The sequence below is a fragment of the Triturus cristatus genome, chromosome 4_2 (genome assembly GCF_964204655.1).
Source record: "Triturus cristatus chromosome 4_2, aTriCri1.1, whole genome shotgun sequence".
NCBI lineage: Eukaryota > Metazoa > Chordata > Amphibia > Caudata > Salamandridae > Triturus > Triturus cristatus.
The window spans coordinates 881528053-881549400 of NC_140586.1; the positions used below are offsets into that span (position 1 = coordinate 881528053).

The 21348-nt window shown below is 52.3% G+C and overlaps 1 protein-coding gene across 9 annotated transcripts in view; it reads left to right on the forward strand.

The window, feature by feature from the left end:
* The window catches only part of LOC146835322 (uncharacterized), a 224147-nt gene that overhangs the window by 60897 nt on the left and 141902 nt on the right, over positions 1–21348 (forward strand). For 2 of the 9 annotated variants that reach the window (XM_085602895.1, XM_085602897.1), the window contains exon 3: positions 10384–10481. The exons of the other annotated variants lie outside the window; for them this stretch is intronic. The gene's annotated coding sequence lies outside the window, so the exon portion shown is untranslated. The remainder of the gene's footprint in view (positions 1–10383; positions 10482–21348) is intronic. 9 annotated transcript variants of the gene reach the window in all.

Here is a 21348-nt window from a genome sequence, read left to right on the forward strand (position 1 = left end):
GTCCGCACTATCTGAGGCATACCTTGCCGTCAGAGCAGCCACTTTCTTCTTCTGAAACGGGGGTCTTTGTCGTGCGAATTCGTCCTGCTTGCCTTTACCTTCAGTCTGTCGGGGTTGGTCACGTGTTTGTGGAGCACCCCGACCTTTGCCACCGCCTCCGCCACCGGACTGTGAAGCCGATGTTTCCTGTGAAGAACGAGGAGAACGTTGTTCAGAAACCTGAAATCTATCAGGAGACTTAATAGTAGCACGATCACGCAGATCAAGTGCGCTCACTACCTGACTGAACGGGAGAGGCAGGCCGAGACCCCTGTTTCTGCTGCTGCTGCTTTCCCTGTTGTTTTGACCGCCAACTCTGTTTCGGAAAGTTTGGACGGTCATCCTTACCAGAGGCTTCTGCCTTACCCTGCTGCTTAATCTCGGGAGTTTTTACAATAGGTCTAACTCCTAAAGAGCTACGACCCAAATCTCTGTATGCCGTCGAGATTATCTTCGCGAACTCCCGCAGCTTATCCTCATCAGCAACCTTCTTCAGTTCATTACGAACTTGGAATTGCATAGCATCACCCTTCAGGTTACACATTACCATGGTAGCCACCAGGTCAAACTGTCCGAGGAGCCGCATGCCTAATTCTATCGCAGACTCCGCACCGTGGTTATCTTGAACACGTTTAATAACGGAGGGCAGTACCGACATAGACGGAGTGCCAAAGCACTGCGAGTACGTCGCTGCAAAGACCTTGCCCCAGTTTACACAATCATCAATGTCGGGGACCAAGTCTTTAGGCAAACTAATGGTAAGGATCCTGTGTTTCTCCACAGGAGATGTATTCGGGTAAACCGCTTCTATTTGGTCAAATTTTTCAGCAAGCCAAAAAGGGAAATCATCCCTATTTGGGGGGCGCTTGCCCATAACAGAATTAACCATAACAGGACTAATGACCACTGCGTGGTGGTCAGTAGGGTGCCCCGCAGCAGCAGGTGCCCCCACCTGCACATTGCGTGACACGTACTGTACCAAAGCCCTATGTACTGTAATAAGGGCAGTGTGCAGTACACGCAAATCAGCCACCGGCACCGTTAGGTAACGGGGATGAGGCGTATATCCGGCTAGTACCGGCCAAGTGGCCCCTGCAGTTGACAAAGGGCCCATTCTCGGCGGTATAACCGCATGGGGGAGGGCGCCATTAAACCAAATAAGATGCTGCCAAGCAGATATTGGTATTTCTTGTGTCCTATACGGTGTATAGTTCGCTGGCACGGCAGTGGCAGTGTAAGTATGAAAAGAGTTATCGTCCTCACTCACCGCCGGAAGCGTCACCCAAGAGTAAAACAACTCATAAGGATGAGCCGCATCGGCTCCTACCACAAAGATTACGTTCATACCAGTGTCCGGCACCCCATACTGCGTCAAATGACGTTTCAGAGGTGCCCGACTGTGCGCCGCTATATCGACCGCCATAAGGACAAGCTACACTCGAAGCAATTAGTAGCACAAGGGTTCAATAACCTTTTTAATGATCAAGCTTGAAGAAACCTATATCAACAGAAATAGGTAGGTTTAAATCCATCAGACCTGTTATCCGGAAACAAGAATGAGGGTGCCGTGGACTAATATAAGCACTACTAAGGCGTTTCAACTCATAGACCAAACGTTAGGTGCGCCATGTTGCAGGGATTCTGCTTATACACAGAACTATGCGTAGAACCCCAGGACCTCAGTGAATTGTGGTGTACCAGAAACTCACCTCAGAACCCAGAACCCAGTTTCCGGCTAGCATAAGTGTCCCATTCGTTATCCGAGGTTTAGCTTGGCGGTCCCAATGAAAAGACAACCCAGAACAAGCGACTCAGTGTACTCTCAGGAATGGTGGGAATCGGAAATACCTGTTCGTATATTATTCTCACATCAGTCCACAACAAGAATAAACAGAGACACGGTGAAAATAAAAGGAGTTTATTTTATAGACCACGTGTCCTAAGATGCAGTACTTTGGCTAATACAAGCAGACAAATGATTATAATTAAAACCATCAGCATCGTTACAATACCATAGAATATAAAGGGAGTGATCATGTTATAAATGACAGTGGCTTCTACCACCTTCCCTTTACTAAGAAGCTAATATTATTATTATTATGCTAATAAAAGGTCTCTTAGGCTTGAATGGGGGACCCCATACCTCAAAGATCAGCTTAGTGAAATCACATCACAGGAGCATCAGAAGTCTTCTCGCAGGAAGGCTCATCTTCGGTCTGAATATTAAACATGATGTCTGCAATATTAAAAGCACCAACTTTCAGGTATTCGCAGCTGCCTGTATGTTATGGCTAAATAGTGAGTCGATCAACCTAGAGTGGAAAACATGCATTGTCTAACGACCCAGACTGTTCTTGTTACACCATGTACAGACCAAGGTCGCTGCGCAGAGCTCGGGATGGTAACAACAGATTGCTCTCATGTGAGGCAGTGCGCGAGCCAGCAGTTTATTTAAACAATAACATGTAGACGCAGTGTCGTGCGCAAAAGCAGCAAGATGGCTTTCTAACATCTAACGTGGTTATGCTAACTTAACAATGTATGTACGTATTAAGGGATTCCTTACTACACCATAGGACGTCTCAGTGTGCGCAATCCAACTCTGCGTCTTCCATCCGCCCATATAAGATCCCGCACTATCGCATCCAGTGGCCTAAACCAGCCCGCGGACATCAGAACCGGTAGATTGGTGAAAAAGTACAACAATCGGATCAACATTACCATCTTTGTCAAAGATATCCTGACCATCAAGGGCAATCACAATGAGCTCCAAAAGGCCACACTGGAGTGCAGACAGCGCATTGCTTCCCCCAGGTTACCCTCCCTCATATCTGCCAGGGAATGGAAAATCTGGATTTCCAAATACCGAAAAGAGGCCCGTGTCCAATTCTAATCAGCAGGAGGACCCTCACGTCGAGGGAAGGGCCCGTCCATCGGAAACAAATGCGACTTGCGATTATTCACCCGTAACCCGGACAGACCACCAAACCCCTCCAGCAGCGCAAAAGCAGTGTCCGACCCCCTAGCAGCATCGTTAAGGTACATCAACAAATCATCTGCATACAGGAAAATTGTATAGGTCCTCCCATTCAGCAGTATTCCTAATCCCTCACCTCCCACAGGGAAAAGTGCCGCCAGCGGTTCCACCGCCATTGCGAACAGCAACAGTGACAAGGGCATCCCTGACGAGTACCGCGAATTATCGCGTACTCGGGGGATATAGTGCCGCCCGTCTTGACCCGTGCTGTCAGGGATGTTTACAGCAGCTGGACCCACTTCACCCAGCCCATGCCCAGCCCCATCTTCCGCAGTACCTCCAAGATAAAGTCCCAGTTGACCGTATCAAACGCCTTCTCCAGATCTACTGAGAGGAGCACAGAATGATACAGAACCAACTACAGCTGGCGTAAATTAAATGACGTATTGCTGGAGGGGATAAACCCGTTCTGATCCGGGTGAATCAGGTGTGTCATGTGGGGGAGCAATCTGAGGGCTAGTACCTTACTAAGTAGCTTAAAGTCAGTGTTAAGCATAGACAACGGTCTATAATCCTGCACTCCGGTCTCCAAGCGCTGTATTGGGAAGTGGTATCACAGTAGCAGACCGCGTGGTGGGCGTCAATCTACCCAGCCGAAGGGCTTCATTATACATGGTTACCCGGCGAGGGGCCAGTGCCGGCATGTATTTCGTATAAAACTCAGCAGGTAGGCCATCTGGGGCTGGTGTTTTGCCACCAGCCAGCAGGTTTATGGCTTCCCTGACCTCCTAAAGGGTGACTGGGCCCCCCAGATCTTCCACGGCGTCCTCTACCTCCGCCAGGGCCAAAAGAGCCGAGAAGGCGGCAATCTCCTCCCGTGACGGGCCTGGCAGCACCATGTAGAGCCCCATTAATCTTATCCGGCTCATGCTCCACTCTATCCTCTGCCACTCTGATCAGGGATCCCCTGGACTCTGGTCTGGTCTAATAAGCCATGCCAATAGACGCCCCACTTTATCCTCCTCGCCCTGCACTCTATTCATCATGCTGCTTGCGTTTGACCAGCAGTTTCTCCCGGATCCTGGCATCCAGCCCCTGCGCGTTATATAGGGTTCACAGGTCCTCCTCAATCTCAGCAAGCCCTCGATGGAGTTCCCTCTGTAGCACCACAGTCTGCCCCAGACAGTGTCCCCGTACCACCACTTTAAAAGCCTCCCACTTAACTAAGGCCGTAGATGCAGTGTTCGCATTCTGAGTAAAGTAAGCGTCCACCGCCGCACGCAGTGATTCCACAAACGGCGCATCCTCTAAGGGCACAGGGCTAAGTCGCCACGCAGGTGCCAAGGGCCTATGCTTCAGGAGGCGAAGAGTCAACAGCAGGGGGCTATGGTCCGAAAAGGTACAGCCTAGGTATTCGGTAGAGTGAGAGAAGGAGCCAATTAATTGTGAGCACCAAAATGTGTCAATCCGAGTGTGGAGCTGATGTAAGTGTGAGTAATAAGAGTACTCCCTGTCTCCACTGTGCTGTAAGAGCCATATGTCGGGTAGGTCCCAATGTGCCATCCACTCCTGCACCCCCGCTGCTGTCCTATGTGACTGTGCACTCACCAGAAGAGGATGAAAGCAGTCCAGATGTACATCCGCTACACAATTGAAATCAACCCCCAGCACCAGCTGTCCCACAGCTATGTCTGCTATGATTGCGGATAAGGATGTCAGGTATGTTAGTTGGTCGTGATTGGGGGCGTAACAGCAGCAAATGGTTACTTCCCGACCCATTAGTCGTCCCGCCACCAGCACATATCGACCTGCCAGGGTACGGGTCATCTCAAAGGGAACTCCTGGGCGCACCAACACCCCCCGGGCAAATGCAGAATATCCTGTGGCATAAACCTGCCCCATTCATCATCTCCTCAAATGCCCACCTCTTCCTGTGTCAAATGGGTCTCCTGCAACAGGGCGATCTGCACTGCCTAGCGCTTCAAATAATTATGAATGTTGTAGCGCTTAGCCATGGAGCCCATACCTCTGATATTCCAGGTAATTATTTTCACCTCCTGTTACGCCATTGCTGTTCAGTGTGTCCCAACATCCCCCCCTCAGCAGACCCACCCCCAAGACACTAAGATCCATTAGCAAAGCACCCCCACCCATCTGAGAAACATATCCGGTGGACTGTAACAAACCCAAACACAAAACAGCTCCCTGGCCCCAGGGCATTCTGGCGACGGCCAACTGCCCAAAATTCACCCTTACAAAAGTCAAACAGTGAAGGCCAAACCTAACGTGGTGAAGACATCCAGGGGGATCGCGGTACTGCTACCTTAGTAAGACTATAGTAAGCTGCAGCAAACAGGTCAATATGAACAGTGGTGGATGACCTCCAGCACCGGCCCAGCTGTAAAGTTTCAAAGCTGCGCAGTCCGGCCTCCCTTGTTACATGATATCATCCGCCGTGTGTGGGGTCACCACCGGGAGTTCCAGACTACCTTTGTCCAAAGAGTCTGTCTCAGAGCCTCCTGACCCCTTCGTAGACCTCGAACCTTGGTCCGATGGAGAATCTTCCTTCAAGGCTATCTCAACCGCAGCCTGCAGCGCTGCCGCTCATTCCAACTCCGTCTGTGACGAGGTGGGCTTCTTTGCTCCAATAAGTTCTGACCGTCTGTGGAACCTTTTCCCTGATCCACGGTCCTTCCTTGGCTGTTGTGGTTTCGGTGCCGGCCTGGTTCCTCCGTGCGTTGGGCCTCAAACCAGTCCCAAGCCGCCTGAGGGCTGTCGCAGAAGTGAGTCCCGCCGTCCACCACAATGCGGAGCTTAGCCGGAAACATGAGCGAGAACTGGATACCCTCTGCACAAAGTGCCTTTTTGACCTCAAAGTAGGAGGCCCGTTTCCCTCTGCACAAAGTGCCTTTTTGACCTCAAAGTAGGAGGCCCGTTTCTGTTGGATCTCCAGCATGTAGTCTGGGAACATGGAAACTTTTGCGTTGTTAACAGCAAATGGGTCGTCTGCAGGGGTTCTCTGTAGAATGATATCCCTGTCCATATAGTGCAATAGTCTGGCCACCACTAGTCTCAGGGGACAGCCTGGCACCAGAGGGCGGGCAGGCACATGGGGCCACCACGTCTCGAAGCCACAGCTCCAGGAATGCCACCATGTCCTCTTTCTCAATCCCCTCCGGAAGGCCAAGAATGCGCAGATTGTTGCCGCGGTTACGACCCTCGCCATCCTCTGCCCACCGTTCCAGGGTCGCAACTCTATCTGTCAATTCCGCCACTTGCAGTGAAAGGGTTCTGTGGCCAGGCGCTAACTCCTCAAATCCGGATTCCACCACCTTCACCCTCTCATTGAGCTTCTGGTGTTCGGCGCGAAGGAGGCCAAGGCCCACTGTCACCGTGCTTATGTCCTGGTGGAGACTGGTTTTCGTATCCGTGATAGCTTCTAGAATCTTGGAAAGTTGTAGCTGGATAGGGTCCGTCCTCGTCTGGGGCTCAGGGCTACCTGGCACCTGATCAGTTAGGACCTCCTCATGGTCAGGTGTAGTTCCAGCGTGTTTTCCCCGTGGCTTTCCCATTGCAGTCACCGGCTATGGACAGTTCAACAACCTCCAGGGTATTTCCTGAGCAGTTTGGGGTCCCGCCCAGGGGCCCAGTCCTATCAGGGCGGTGGCCCACCTGTCTGCTGTGGCAGCTCTCTGCACGATCCAAGAAACTAGGGGGGTAGCTACCGGATCCTCAAGATCCCTCCACCTCGCCCATCCAAGCAGTAATTTCAAGTCTTAGCCGCGGCCAGTCCCTCACCCACCCTCAGCCTTGCCGCCGTATATGAATGGTGCAGTGTTTTGCCAGCTGGCCCCACCTCAGTGTGCTTCCGTTCTCACTGCCGCTCTTCAATGCCCCTCAGTGGGACCAGCAGTCCGCGCCAGATTCTCTACTTTCTCGCCAGTATGTGGCCAGCCTCCGCAGGTCTTGCTCACTTAACCCTGCTGTGGAGAGGGGTGCCGCACTCGCCCGGCGACAGTCGATCCTGTGTAGTCAAGCTCCCACAACGTTCCACTGGGCCCCCCAATGGCAACAGAGACCTTATTCGACCCCCAGGAGGGCCCCTCAATCACCAGTGGTCCTATATCTTCTGGGGTTCGCTTCAGCTCAGGGGCCTTATCAGCACTCGCCGCTCCAGTGCTGCGGCACGACTCCAGGAATGGCAGCCACACCACCATCCCCAAAGGCCAGCCAGCAGTCATCTCCACCACGCCCCCAAAATATCCCTTGCCACAGCGCTACAGTCCCGTATCGGGGGCATGACCGCTCTGCTCCGCAGTCTCTCCCAATTGGCTCCATCAGGCTATGCAGTTCCACAGTTCTCAGAGTCCGCGGTCAGCACTCCAGACACCGCTGCTAGGCTCCGTCATCCCGGCTCTCGAGCTGGGCATGATGGTCGTTTTCTGCCTCAAGGCAGGTCTCCACTATGTCCTTCTACTGCGGGCTCGGCACCTCTAGTCCGGGCTCAGCAGACATACTACTCCACTGGGAGGAAGACCCAAGCAGTTTCCGCCTCGCGCTAGTACTCGAGGTCGAGGCTTCTGGCCTGGCTGAGCTCGACCGCCGTTCACTAGTGGTGGGGTCTAAGCGCCCAGTTCCGTCGTAGTCACTGCACCCCGGTCCCTCACGCCAGTGCCGCCACGTCTGGTGTAGCAGGCCAGACCGTGGCTGTTGTTTGTGCAGGAGAACTGCTGGGCCAGCGCGGAGCTCAGCTCTCACGCGTCCGCCATCATCTCGCCATGCCCCCCCTTCACCAAACCTGGTTATGTTTGGTATCAAACTTGTTGGAATCATGCAACTACACCGATTTCAGTGTTAGTTGCATAATACCATTTACTTGGGGGCTCCGTAGAGGATACCCCCATGTCTACCTGTTTAGCCTTGCAGGGTCTACGTACAAGCCAGTGCTGCCGCCGACCCCAGACACTGTTCTGCCCTCCTACTGGTGAGCCTAGCTCAGGCTGGGGAAGGCAGAACAAAGTATATCCTGTAAAAGAGAGGTGTAACCACCTCTCCTTTAGAATTGGGGGTCTAGGCTAGGGTGGGGGTGCTTCCGAGCGCTACCAGGCTGCTTTGAAGAGCACATTTGGTGTCCTCCTTGCACTCATCCTGTAACATCAGTGGCCGTGCATCCTACAGAGTCGCAAGGACTGTGTGTGCATTAAGGCAGCTGGAAGGAATCTCCCTTGGAGTGAAGGAGACACTCCCCTGCAACCGCAGGCACCTTATTGACAGTGACCGGTCTATGGATCCTGCTGTCCCATAGACTTATCAAGGCTCGACAATACAGGTGGTGGCTTGGTAGTTACCTTCGAGGCCTCACCTGTCTATTGTGCAACTTCGAAGACTGCAATCCCTCGTGAATCTACTGAAACTGGGCCCCTGAGCACCGCATCTGATTGCTGTTGCCAAGGCTTGTTGAATCTCCAATCCAAAGATCTTCGAGCTCCAAGAAGCCCCAGTCTCAAGCTTCACAGAGCTTTCAAAGCGACGTCCTCACTGCTTCTCCTGTGACGTGGGTCTCCATCTTTGTTGTGCTGCTGATGCCTCCCTGCGACTCCCATTTGCCTGCTGCCTCGGGGTATTCCATCTATTCCTGCTGGCTCTCCTGCTTGCTGAGGGCCACCTGAGCTTACCTGTGGTGGGTGAGTTCCCTTGACCTTGCTGGTCCTCCTTTCTGGAACTCTTCGTGCAACACATCTGCTGCATTTGCCAAGGCTTGTTGGTGGTCCTGCTAGCCACTGACATCCTGTAATTTGTCAACCGCCATGGAACAGCTCGTGGACGGTTCCTGTGTTCCTTCATCAATGCCTGGTCTTCACAGCTGCAACTCCAAGGCCTCCAGCCTACCATGAAGTACCCCTGAGATGGGTGGGCATTGTGCTCCTGCACCTCCAGGGCGACTCCAGGGGGCTTGGACTCTGTCTCCTTTCTCCTCAGGTGCTCCTCGTCTGGAATCCATGCCTGGCTACCACCGACCTGGTCCACAGGTTACGGTAACAGCTGGACATCCGATGATCCCAGTTGATTTCTCCCTCCGGTTCTCCCTCGCTTAGGTGTGATGTGTGTTCACGTTGCTCTGCTTATTGGCAAATATGGCCAAAAACACAGGAACTTGAACAAGAGTATGTTTTGACCAGGCAGAGAAACCTACTCTAAAGCGTGAGCTGTAACCATGTCCCAGCCACCATTTCGGGCAACACAACTACATGGATTCCATTGCACCAAATATCTTCAAACATTTTTCTCTAGTGCACCCCTTGTGGAAAATAATTTCACCAGGTCCCCCACAATGTCAAATATTAACAATAATTCTATATAAATACTGCAAGCAAGTTAAAAAATGTTACAAACTCTTCCCCAAATATAAGCAAATCTGATTTGCAGTACTTCTTTTCAACTTTGTATGCGCCTATATATGAAGGGTAAGACATAGCAAGCCAAAAATTTCAAGTGTGAATTTTCCAGACCTGATCTGAAATGGAAAAAATATTATGATCAAAGGAGCCAAAATGCTGAAGGTATGTTAGAGGACTTCAAATACATTTTTAACAAACATTGATACTCATTCTTGCCTTTTTGTCACATTATCGTATCCAGCAGACAAATAGCCCCTTGTCATGTGTAACACCTCCCTGCAGTCCTGACTTTTCAGCCAAAAACATTTTGCATGCTGGATTTATTTTAGCCCATCCTTCTAATGTTAAATACAAGGCTACACCTTCCAAAGTTAATTAACGAGACAATGCACCAATGTTCAGTTATCATTTCTAAAAGTGCAGCCAAACATGGTTGCCAAAGTGCATTTGGCAAACCTAGCACACTAAATGTGGCCACAGTGTGATCCTTTGTGAGAAATGAGGAAATACGGTCATTAGGATGCTACCCTTTGACACCGACTTCCAGCCTGGACATGAAGGACTGAAGAGTTACTGATTGCCCATTACAGAATGGCTCACCTCTACTCTTCTTTCAATAAAATCACAGTGCTGCGTCTCAAAATGTTTGTCTGTGCTCCCCAGGTGCATGCTTAAAGCTCCTTTAGCCAGACTCTGACCCACCTCCCTCAAATCAATTTATGCCCTCTACTCCTAAAGGCCCTACCCCGAATAAAAAGACGTGTTCAGTGGACCCTTGTGTTCCACACGACTCAGCTTTCACCAGACCATTCATAATTCCTACAATTCCAGACATTCAAATACACCATCCACATGTCCCAGGATTTAGAAAAGTTCAATGTTATTGCGATTGCCTTTTCCTGTCAAAAAATATTTTGGGGAGATATTTATTTACCACTAATCTTTTTTTGTCTTTATGTTTTACATAAGCATCCAGGAGCATGAGGAGGGCTGAGGCTTTGAGGGTCCGGGAGCTAGAGCTGGAGGTGCCTCCCAGAGGTCCTCGGCCGATGGCTCTACTGGCCCAAGTAAGTCCTCCTGGTGTTAACATTAATATATTTATTCCCCTAATTTTTCTGCTCCTTTTAGATCAATATGGCATCTACCCGTTTTATATATTTTTTGCAAATCCTCCTCAATCTATCCGTTTCTAAATTCTTGTTATTCATGCATTATCCTATTTACTTATTTTCTATATTTCAAGTTTCTCTACTATACGTCAAACCGTCACTAGTTACTAGTCTGTCTGTAGCTTCCTTTCTTCTGCTTTTTCAGTCAGCTTCCCTCTCCCATTTTGTGGACGGCCCAGTGGTGGTACTCTAAGACTCAAAGAACCCATTGGTCACATACTACTACTACTCCTCTGCCGTGCAGATTGCATGCCCATTGCCTAAGTAAGGTATTCTACACATGTATGTTGAGATGAGAAGGCTCAATCACTAAAACAAGAGAGTAGCCATGGTCACGTTGGACACCCCAAAGTTGTTGTCTTATTAGCTAGGCTTAGTATTATTAGCAGCAGTTGGTGAACTGATGACTGTGCACCATGTCAAGGAGGAAGTACGAGGAGGATGGCCCATTGCATTTGCCAACCAAGGCCATATGCTATTTTTTTCTCGAAAGATGAGATTCATCAATCAATAGCTCCAGCCACTCCTTAACAGCTTGTCTCTTGTCTTGACTTGAGGCTTTTTTAAAAATTGCCACCAACACAATGCCCAACCTGATATTTTTGATAAAAGATACTGTCTGTAATGTATCAAAATTGTAGTGAATGATGTGTGTGTTTTTTTAAATTTTGCTATAGAACAATTAATAGGGGGAGGTGTATCTGGCATCTAAGAAATGTGTAAAAAAATATACTAGTCGCACCGACCACCAGTGCCGGGGCCAGCAGTGACGGCGCCAGCCAGTCTGCAGATGTGGCAGCGGAACTGGGTGAGCCAGCAGCACTGGCGAGTGGTGGTAAGTCATATTGCTTGCTTCGCATTGTATAAACGTGCCATTGGGTGGTTGCGTTTGTACTGCCCCTCCGGCCTAAACATACTGAGAATGGTAACCTGAATTTTGTTTCTTTTCTGGTGTCACTGATGCAGGTGAATTCTTGAGACCAGATACTGTTAGGCTCAATGCGTGTGTTTTCGTTGCAGTAATCTCTTGCCTTGGACCCCTTGGTGTCTCGGCCTGACTCTTGTGCCATTGAGATGTTGCTGATGATGAAGTGGGCAGTACCACTGCACTGCTTCATCCACTCCACCAACCAATCAATCAATCAATCATGGAACTTATATCGCGCACTACTCACCCGTAAGGGTCTCAAGGCGCTTGGGGAAGGGGGTCTGCTACTGCTCGAACAGCCAGGTCTTGAGCTGTTTCCTGAAGGCCAGGTGGTCCTGGGTCATCCGCAGGTGGACGGGTAGGGAGTTCCAAGTCTTAGCTGCCAGGTAGGAGAATGACCTTCCTCCAGCGGTGGCTCTCTGGATGCGAGGGACGACGGCGAGGGCGAGGTTAGCGGAACGTAGCCGGCGGGTGGGCGTGTAGAAGGTGAGGCGGCTGTTGAGGTACCCTGGGCCTAGGTCGTGGAGGGACTCGTGTGCGTGGGTGAGGAGTCTGAACGTGATCCTCTTGTTGACAGGGAGCCAGTGCAGGTCTCTCAGGTGGCACGAGATGTGGCTGCGTCGGGGGACGTCCAGGATGAGTCGGGCGGAGGCGTTCTGGATACGCTGAAGTCTTTTCTGAAGCTTGGCTGTAGTACTGGCGTAGAGGGTGTTTCCGTAGTCTAGTCTGCTGGTGACGAGCGCGTGGGTGACCGTCTTCCTGGTCTCGGTCGGGATCCATCGGAAGATCTTTCGGAGCATGCGGAGGTTGTGGAAGCAAGCTGAGGAGACGGCGTTGACTTGTCTGGTCATCGATAGGGAGGAGTCCAGTATGACGCCCAAGTTGCGTGCGTGGTCCGTCGGTTCAGGTGCGGTGCCTAGTGCCGGGGGCCACCAGGAGTCGTCCCATGCGGAGGGTGATGGTCCCAGGATGAGGACTTCTGTCTTGTCCGTGTTCAGTTTCAGGCGGCTGATGTTCATCCATTCAGCGACGTCTGTCATCCCTTCGTGCAGGCTGGCTTTGGCGGTGTCGGGGTCTCTGGAGAGGGAGAGAATTAGCTGGGTGTCATCGGCGTAGGAAATGATGTTGAGGTTGTGTTGGCGTGCGATGGCAGCGAGGGGTTTCATGTAGATGTTGAAGAGAGTGGGGCTGAGCGACGATCCTTGCGGGACGCCGCAGATGACTTCGGTGGCCTCGGAGCGGAACGGAGGGAGGCGTACTCTCTGTGTTCTGCCGGAGAGGTATGAGATGATCCATTCCAGAGCCTTCCCTTGGATGCCGGTGTCGTTGAGGCGTTGGACTAGTGTGCGGTGGCAGACAGTGTCAAATGCTGCGGAGAGGTCTAGGAGGATGAGTGCCGCTGTTTCGCCGTTGTCGAGCAGGGCTCGGATGTCGTCGGTGGCTGCGATGAGGGCGGTCTCGGTGCTGTGGTTGGCTCTGAATCCGGACTGTGATGGGTCGAGGGATCCGTTCGTCTCGAGGAAGGCTGCCAGTTGCTTGTTGACGACCTTTTCGCTGACTTTGGCGGGGAAAGGAAGGAGCGAGATGGGGCGGAAGTTCTTGAGGTCGGTCGGGTCCGCTGTTGGTTTCTTCAGCAGAGCGCTGAGTTCGGCGTGCTTCCAGCTCTCCGGGAAGGTTGCTGTGTTGAAGGAGGTGTTGATGATGTCTCGGAGGTGGGGTGCGATGGTAGAGGCTGCCTTGTTGAAGACATGATGGGGGCACGGGTCGGTCGGAGATCCGGAGTGGATGGTGTTCATCATGCGTGACGTGTCTTCGGGGGTCACCTCGGTCCATGTCTGGAGGGTGGCGGCGGGGTGCGAAGGTACGACCGATGGGTGCGGGGATGAAATGTCGAAGCTGTTGTGGATGTCGGCGATCTTGCGGTGGAAGTACGAGGCGAGGGAGTCGCAGAGGTCCTGTGAGGGAGTGATGTCGTTGTTGCCGGTGCTGGGGTTGGAGAACTCCTTGACAATGTTGAAGAGCTCCTTGCTGTCATGGGCGTTCTTGTCCAGTCGTTCCCGCAGAGATTTCTTCTTGGTGGTGCGGATGAGCTGGTGATGTCTGCGAGTGGCGAGTTTGAGTGCTGTTCTGTTGTCGGCGGTCTTGTTGAGGAGCCAGGCCTTCTCGAGGGTGCGGCAGGCCTTCTTGGAGTCCTTAAGTTCGTCGGTGAACCAGGGGGCCACTTGCAGTTTTTTGGCAGCTAAAGTGCACCTCCCACTGGATCAAGTGGTGTTTTCTCAGATGGGTTGTTTGGCCTCTGGTACCATAGTTTGTACCATGCTTACCCTGACTAACACCTACTCCACAAATGGAGCATATAGCAATGTTCACCTCCTTCCTGCCTGCTAATCGAAAAGAAGTCCCAAAGTGGGGAAGTCAACTTTCTGATGCTATTCTGATGCTACTGGTGCCACTTGCAATGTCCGATGAACTGGTAGGGGGGGCTGATGTTTGACTCTCTGCAGTACCTACTTCTACTGAGGTGGTTATTGTGGATGTAGGTCGCTGCCAGGACTCTGTAAATATGGCAGCTGGAGGTAGTGTTGGTGGTATCTGTTTTGGTGGTATCCGTGCCACATCCCTCACAGCAATTTGGGATGGGGTAATGTCGGTTTCCACTGGGGAGGGGGCTAATGTCCATGATGACTGGCTCGTCATCATTCTCCTCTTCTACATCTACCTCCATAACTCTAAGGCTTTCTGGAACCTTCCTTTTCCCTAGCTTTGTCTCGTGGCGTCTCTCACTCTCAGACTAAGGTGGGAGCCCAGTGGTGTCTAGATCATCAGAAGGAGGGCTTGCAGAAGAAGTTGATGGACTAATCCTCCTTTTCCTTGCTGGGGATTTGGAAGACAGTGGACCTTCTGAAAGAGTGGCTTTCTCTTCTTCCTCAGCAGGAAGCTCGATCTCCTGAACTGCACTTATTTCGGGAGGAACTGCTACTATTGGGGGTGGTTGCGGCTGTTGTTGCCCACTTATCTGAGATTCCTGCATTGATTGGGTACTACTTTGCGATAATGAAAAGTCAATTTCAACACCACTACTCGTCAGTGTTGTCATGAGTAAATTGGCTGCCTCTGCAACAGACATGGGCTTGGGCCTAGGTTGGTGGGGTGGGTCCACTGATGCGGGGTGCTGTTCCCAGTTTGCTTCCCGGACACCTCTGCTGCAGGGGCAATTTTTGGTTTCCAAAAAAAGGTCTTGGGCGACATAACGGTGGTGGTAAGTAGCAGTGCCTTCTTCTTCTCATTGGCAACTTTCGTGGTACTGGACATGATACCTTTCTTTGGGGCCATCTTGAAGATGTCAGTTATCACACAGTGGCACAAGTTGAAGAGATGTTTGTGGTCACACGTCACGTGATGTCGTGCGCAGGGCGCAGGCCTTCTGTCTGGCAGTACAATGGGTGATGTCTCTTCCTCTTTTGTGCACCTAGAAGCAAGAAGAACATCAGTGAAACGTGGCATTGTTGTGGTTCAATTACTAGTACAAACAAATATAATATAATTTAGTAGGCAGTCACACTTGTTAGTGTTATTTCCTCAGTTATTAAAACAATTAACAATACAGTGTAACCATTTGTGAGACTTTGACAACAACAAGGGCTTTCATGGTGTACTCTCAGGAAGGATAGGAAAGAAGAAGAACAACAACAAAAATACAAATGTAATGGTTTGGCATTGTGCATCACGTGGGATGCAGCACTCAGGGATATGCAGCTGACAAATGACAATCGAACCAATAAGCCAATGGGAACAAAAGGAAGACAGACATGCAAGCCTATATGGCAAAAGCACACTGACTGCCTTCACAAAATGGCCGCCAGCCACATGGTCACAGCAAAAACAAGCAGGAGGCCTGGAAAACAATGAACTCAAGCAGGCCTATATGGACACAGACTTTACAAAATGGCCACAGGCCACATGGGGAGGCTCAGCCAAGCAAATGCTGGCCCACTATTACAAACACACTCACACACTGGTCAGAAAAAAAGAGGCATGCTAAACAACACATCTTTAATGCAACAAAGCCAAAAATGAAAATACTCAGGGCTAAAAAGATTTGGGTGGGTGGTAGTTGGGGGATTGTTGGGTTTTTCTTTCTTTATTGACATTTTAATCTTGGACATTACTTGGACATTGGTTGGGATTAAGGAGAAGGGTGGGCCAGTTGTGGGTTTGGTTTAGATTTGTTCAGGGAATACACTTTTAATACGTTTACATTTTATGATAATGAATGATTTAAAAAACTTTTCTTGGGGTTATTGTTTTACTTTGCACTGCTGCCTTTTAAAAAAAATCTGCTGATAGCGTAAACAAAATAGTGATGCAGTATCCTCCTTTATTCTACTACTTTCTCCTCCTAGTCTCTGCAGTCTACTCTGCCACTATATATTATTATTAACCCTAAGGACTAGGATGGGGTGAAGGTTACATTACCATTGTACATACATCCAACAAAGGCATTTAATTTAACACACATGAAAAAAAGGTAAAATACTAACCCTGGGCGTAGTTTGCGTATAGCTACGCGAACGTAGCTGTTAGCACTGTGTGCTTGCTTGTTCTGAGTAATAATTGCAAACAGCATCTTGAACAGTGCAAGTTATGATAAAATAAATATCTGTCTTTATATGCTAAAATGCATATAGACATTTCACAAAAGTGAAAATGATAAATTAGCAAGCAGTGAGAGAGGTGATGATTTTGGGAACCTCCCTAACCTAGGGAGAGAACCAAGCAGATGCTTTGAAAACAAAAAGCACATCTTCTTTAACGATTCAGTGGTGGTCCCATCCTCTTAGGACCACCCCAAGCACAGTTATTGGCAAAAATACAATCCCAACCAACGGCCCTGCAAAGCATTATGGGACGAGATTAGCAGTGGGCAGTGAATATTATAGTATCCAATATCAAAATAATTCTACAAAGAGCTGCAGTTCAACTAGTCGTTACTAGATGTCCCTCACGAGTCAAATGCAAAAGCATTGAAATTATTAATACATCAAGCTGCAGTTCCACTAGTCGTTACTAGATGACTCGAGGACATCTAGTAACGACTAGTGGAACTGCAGCTTGATGTGATAATAATTTCAAAGCTTTTGCATTTGACTCGTGAGGGACATCTAGTAACGACTAGTTGAACTGCAGCTCTTTGTAGAATTATTTTGATATTGGACACTATAATATTCACTGCCCACTGCTAATCTCGTCCCATAATGCTTTGCAGGGCCTTTGGTTGGGATTGGATTTTTGCCCATAACTGTGCTTGGGGTGGTCCTAGAAGGAAGGGACCACCACTGAATCGTTCACCAGCATGATATGCTCTTTGTGTTCAAAGCATCTGCTTGGTCCTCCCGCTAAGTTGGGGGGGACCCCAAAATCATCACCTCTCTCATTGCCTAATATTGTCATTCACAGTTCACTTTTGTGAATTGGTTATATGCTTTTTAGCATGTAAAATTGCTTTATCAAAGCATTTGTGGGTATTGTTGATATTTCTGCTATGCTACGTGTTATAGCACAGTTTTTGCATGGTACTACGTGCATTTTGCGTAGTAGTGCAATCTACGCAGCGTTCTACTACGCCCTGGGTTCTAAAATACTGCAAAAAAAACACATTGTGTATTTTTAATCCAATGCCATCCATGGCCAAACTTATGTTTAAATTCAACAGACGAGGGGCGTGGCCAAGATGGCGGGGTGAGCGGACGCTTCCTCCCGTAGCTCCTCCGGCCCGGCCAAGTTTGAGCCCTTTTCTTATGCTTTTCTCCCCCCGCTGAGGCTCGGCGTGGGAGTGGAGCGTGGCGGAGCACCAGGGGCGCACGTTGTTGCCGTTCCGGTTCGGATCGCCTCGGGGGAAGCCCCCCAAAAGTCCGATCGAGTTCACGGAGCGACGGAGGGCCTGAGGGGCGGAGCGCATTGGAGTGCTGTCCGGGCGCCTCGGCTGGGCCTGGTGCTGAAAGTTGCGATCTGGAGGGACTCTGGCTCGACGGAGGTTGAAGAAGCCTTGCGGGAGGGGACCCGACGGTGCGGAAGGACTAGGACGGGCGCCTTGGCACTCGGACTGGTGTCGGCGACACTTCGCACTGCGGGGGCCCCCTAACCCTTAGCCGAGGTACAACGGACTCTCTGGTAGAGTCGGACCACCTGGGCCCCTGTGTGTGACAGACTGAAGCCGGCGGTGGAACCTATTTGACTGTTGTGCGCTTTGGGAGCCCCGGTGGTGCCGCCGGGCCTGGTCGTTCTGCCCTGCTCCACCCTGCCGCCATCTTGTCCCCGAGGGAGCAGTGGTGGTGGCCTTCGCCGGAGCCCTTGCTGCTGGATGTATGTGACCCTCGCTGCTGTTGGGCTGACTTTCTGGGGGATGTGTTGATGAGACCCCCCCACTGCGGCTCCCGTTGCTGCCTCGAATGGGCTCCCGCGGCTGACGGTGACCGGGCTGGGCCGCCATTTTGTCACCTGTGACGCAGCGACTCTGCCTGTGGGGGGACACCCACGTCGAGCGCTTGCCAGCGGCTGGACATCCCTGGGGCGGCTGGACCTGTGCCCGACCGCGGTGCTGGCGATGTCTGGAAAAGGCGGCCCGAAGAAGGGGGACCGCACCCTGCCGGACATGCTTGGCAGGGCCCAGCAACTGCGGGACAGAACACAGCCCTCGCCGGGGTCCTCCCGGGCCCCGGTGGATGTGACTGGGGGGGAGCCGCCCGTCACGAGGACCTTTATGGAGGAACTGTTTAGCTCCCTCAGGGAGGACTTCCAGACACTGAAGCGGGAGGTGGCCAGTGAGGTCCGGGAAGTGCGCAGGGAAGTGGAGGGCCTTGGCGAGCGAGTTGACACGGTGGAGACGGAGGCCCACCACCGAGCGGAGGAGATAGTCCATCTTCAACAGGACGTTCTCCGCCTCCGGGAGCAGTGTGTGGAACTCCAGGCCCATTCTGAGGACCTGGAGAACAGATCTCGGAGGAACAACATTAGAGTGCGTGGTGTGCCGACTGCGGACGAGGGGTCCGATCTGGGGGGCTACCTGCGGGCCCTGTTCCGAGAGATCCTGGGGGAAGCTGCGGACTTCCCCATCAGCATTGATAGGGCGCATAGGGTCGGCCGGCAGCGCCAGTCATCGGCACCTCCACCGGACATTCTGGCCTTCCTGCCCGACTTCCCACTGAAGGAGCGCATCATGGCTGAGGCCCGCAGGAAACAGCCCCTGACTTTTCGGAATCGGCCGGTGGCGCTTTACCAGGACCTCTCCGCCATCACGCTGCAGAAACGCAGGTCCTTTAGGATTGCCACTGACTTTTTGCGTGAACACGAGACGCCGTACTCTTGGGGTCATCCCTTCCGCCTGATTTTTCGGTGGAACGGGGTGCTACACCAGCTACGCTCCTTGCAAGACATTTGTGGTGTCCTGGGGCTCACGGCGGCGGAGGAGGAAGGAGCTACACCGTCGTGGAGGTCTTCGGAGAGACGGAACCGGCGGAGATCGACGAGGCGGCGCTCAGCGGCCAGCGCAGGGCGTCCTGACTCCCCTACCATCAGGGCGGACATGGCCGATGCTCTGAGGGCGGCGGCCGGGGATTCGACCGGCTCCTCCGGCGTGGCCTTGACGGCCTAACACTCACTCCGGGGGGAGATGCCTTTAGCTTCTTTACATGCTTGGTACGGGGCGGGGGGGTCGGGGGGGGGAGCGGATGGAGGTGAGTGGCTGGACGTCCACTTCGTTTCTTTCTACGGACTTGCCCGTCTTGGGGCTTGACTGGGACAATGGGGTGTTTGAGTTTGCGGGTGGCTAGTTGCCAGGGTTGTGTTTTGGGTGGGGGGGGGGTTGTTTTGGGGTTGGGGAGGTCCCGTCCGATGTTGTCCATGCCCACCTTGTTCTGGCTTGTCCTGCGCGGCTGCCCCGCGCGCCCCACCCGCTGATCCCCTGCCCATTGCACGGCGCTCCCGATCCCCGAGAGGAATGTCGGGCCTAAAGGTAGTGACCCTTAACGTTCAGGGTCTGAATAACCCCGTGAAGCGCAGAGCGATCTTATCTTTGCTGGAGGGGACGCAGGCGGACATTTGCCTTTTGCAGGAGACCCACTTATTGCCCCGGGATTGCCATAGGCTGCGCTCTGCTAAGTTCCCCACCCAGTTCTTTTCCTCGGCAGCGAACAAGACGGCGGGGGTAGCCATTCTTTTAGCGAGCTCCTTTCGGGGGGAGGTTTTGTATAAGTGTGCTGAACAGAAGGGGAGGCTTCTTGCGTATCGCATGCGCCTAGGAGGCATTGCGTTTACGGTCGGCTCCGTTTATAGCCCTAACGACCACCAAGAGCGCTTCCTAGATTCCGTGTTGGTGGATGTCACTGCTTCTCCCGACCGCCACGTTATTTTGGGGGGAGACCTTAATATTGTCTTTGATTCTGTGATGGACAGATCGGCGCAGCGCTTCCCGCAGACGGGGGAACTGTCCCAGGCTGTAAAGGCCCGGATTGCGGACATGGACCTGCACGACCTCTGGCGCTCCATGCACCCCACGGATAGGGACTACTCTTACTTTTCGCACGCACACCGAACCTACTCACGGCTGGACTACCTTCTGGTGAGTGGACCGTTGCGTGCCGCTGCCACGGCGGCGGACATCGGGGTCCTGACCCTGTCTGACCATTCCCCAGTCACCGGCGTTTTCCAGTGGCCGGCGGCCTCCCCCTCTCGGGGGGTGTGGCGCCTCCGGGATACCCTTTTACACAAAAAGTCGGTGGTGCAGCGCATTGGGGAGGTCATACAAGACTACCTCACTCACAATAGCAACACCGACACTTCGCAGGCGACACAGTGGGCGGCACTGAAGGCAGTCCTCCGGGGGGAATTTATCTCTATCTCCGCAGCCGAAAATAGGGAGCGGCAACGGAAGAGGGACGAGCTGACAGCTCAGGTCCGGGAGCTTGAGCAGGTCCACCGCCGTACGGGGGCGCCAAGGGTGTGGAGGCAGTTGAAGGCAGCGAGGAAGCTCCTGTCGGCACTGGATCTTGACAGGGCGGAGTATGCAGCCTTGCGCTTGAAACATGCCTACTACGCTGGGGGGGACAAATGTGGCAGGCTCCTAGCACACCGGCTCCGGGTCACGCAACAGCGTAGCGTTGTGAGAGAACTGGTGGACACGGACGGGGGGGGTCGTCTCTGGGGACGCGGAGGTAGCGGAATCTTTCCGCGGCTTCTACGAGGCGCTGTATGCTGAAGAGCCCTCCTCGCTACGGGATGCCGAAGGCTATTTGGAGTCGGTGACCCTTCCGGTGCTGGATCCGGTTCAGGCGGACCACCTGGAGCGGGATATCCACGTTGAAGAAGTGATTTCCGCTATTGCGCGGCTGAAGCATGGTAAGGCCCCGGGCCCGGACGGGTACACGTCTCTGTTTTACAAGACTTTTTGCACGGCTGTGGCCCCTGTCCTTACTCGGCTATTTAACTCCTTTTCCGAACCGGGAGCCATCCCACCGGATCTCCTGAGGGCGACGGTCGCGGTAATCCCGAAACCTGGGAAGGACCGGGCCCTCTGCGGTTCGTATCGACCCATCTCGCTTTTAAATGTCGACCTCAAGTTGTACACAGGGATTCTAGCGTCCAGGCTGGGTCCACACCTCCCCGGATTGGTGGAGGCGGACCAGGCTGGCTTCGTACCAGGCAGACAGACGGTTGACAACACCAAGAGGGTGACGCATGTTCTGGAGAAGGCCTCGCGGATCCCGGGGGAGCGGATGTTGCTGTCTGTTGATGCGGAGAAGGCCTTCGACAGAGTTCACTGGCCGTATCTCGAGCTGGTCC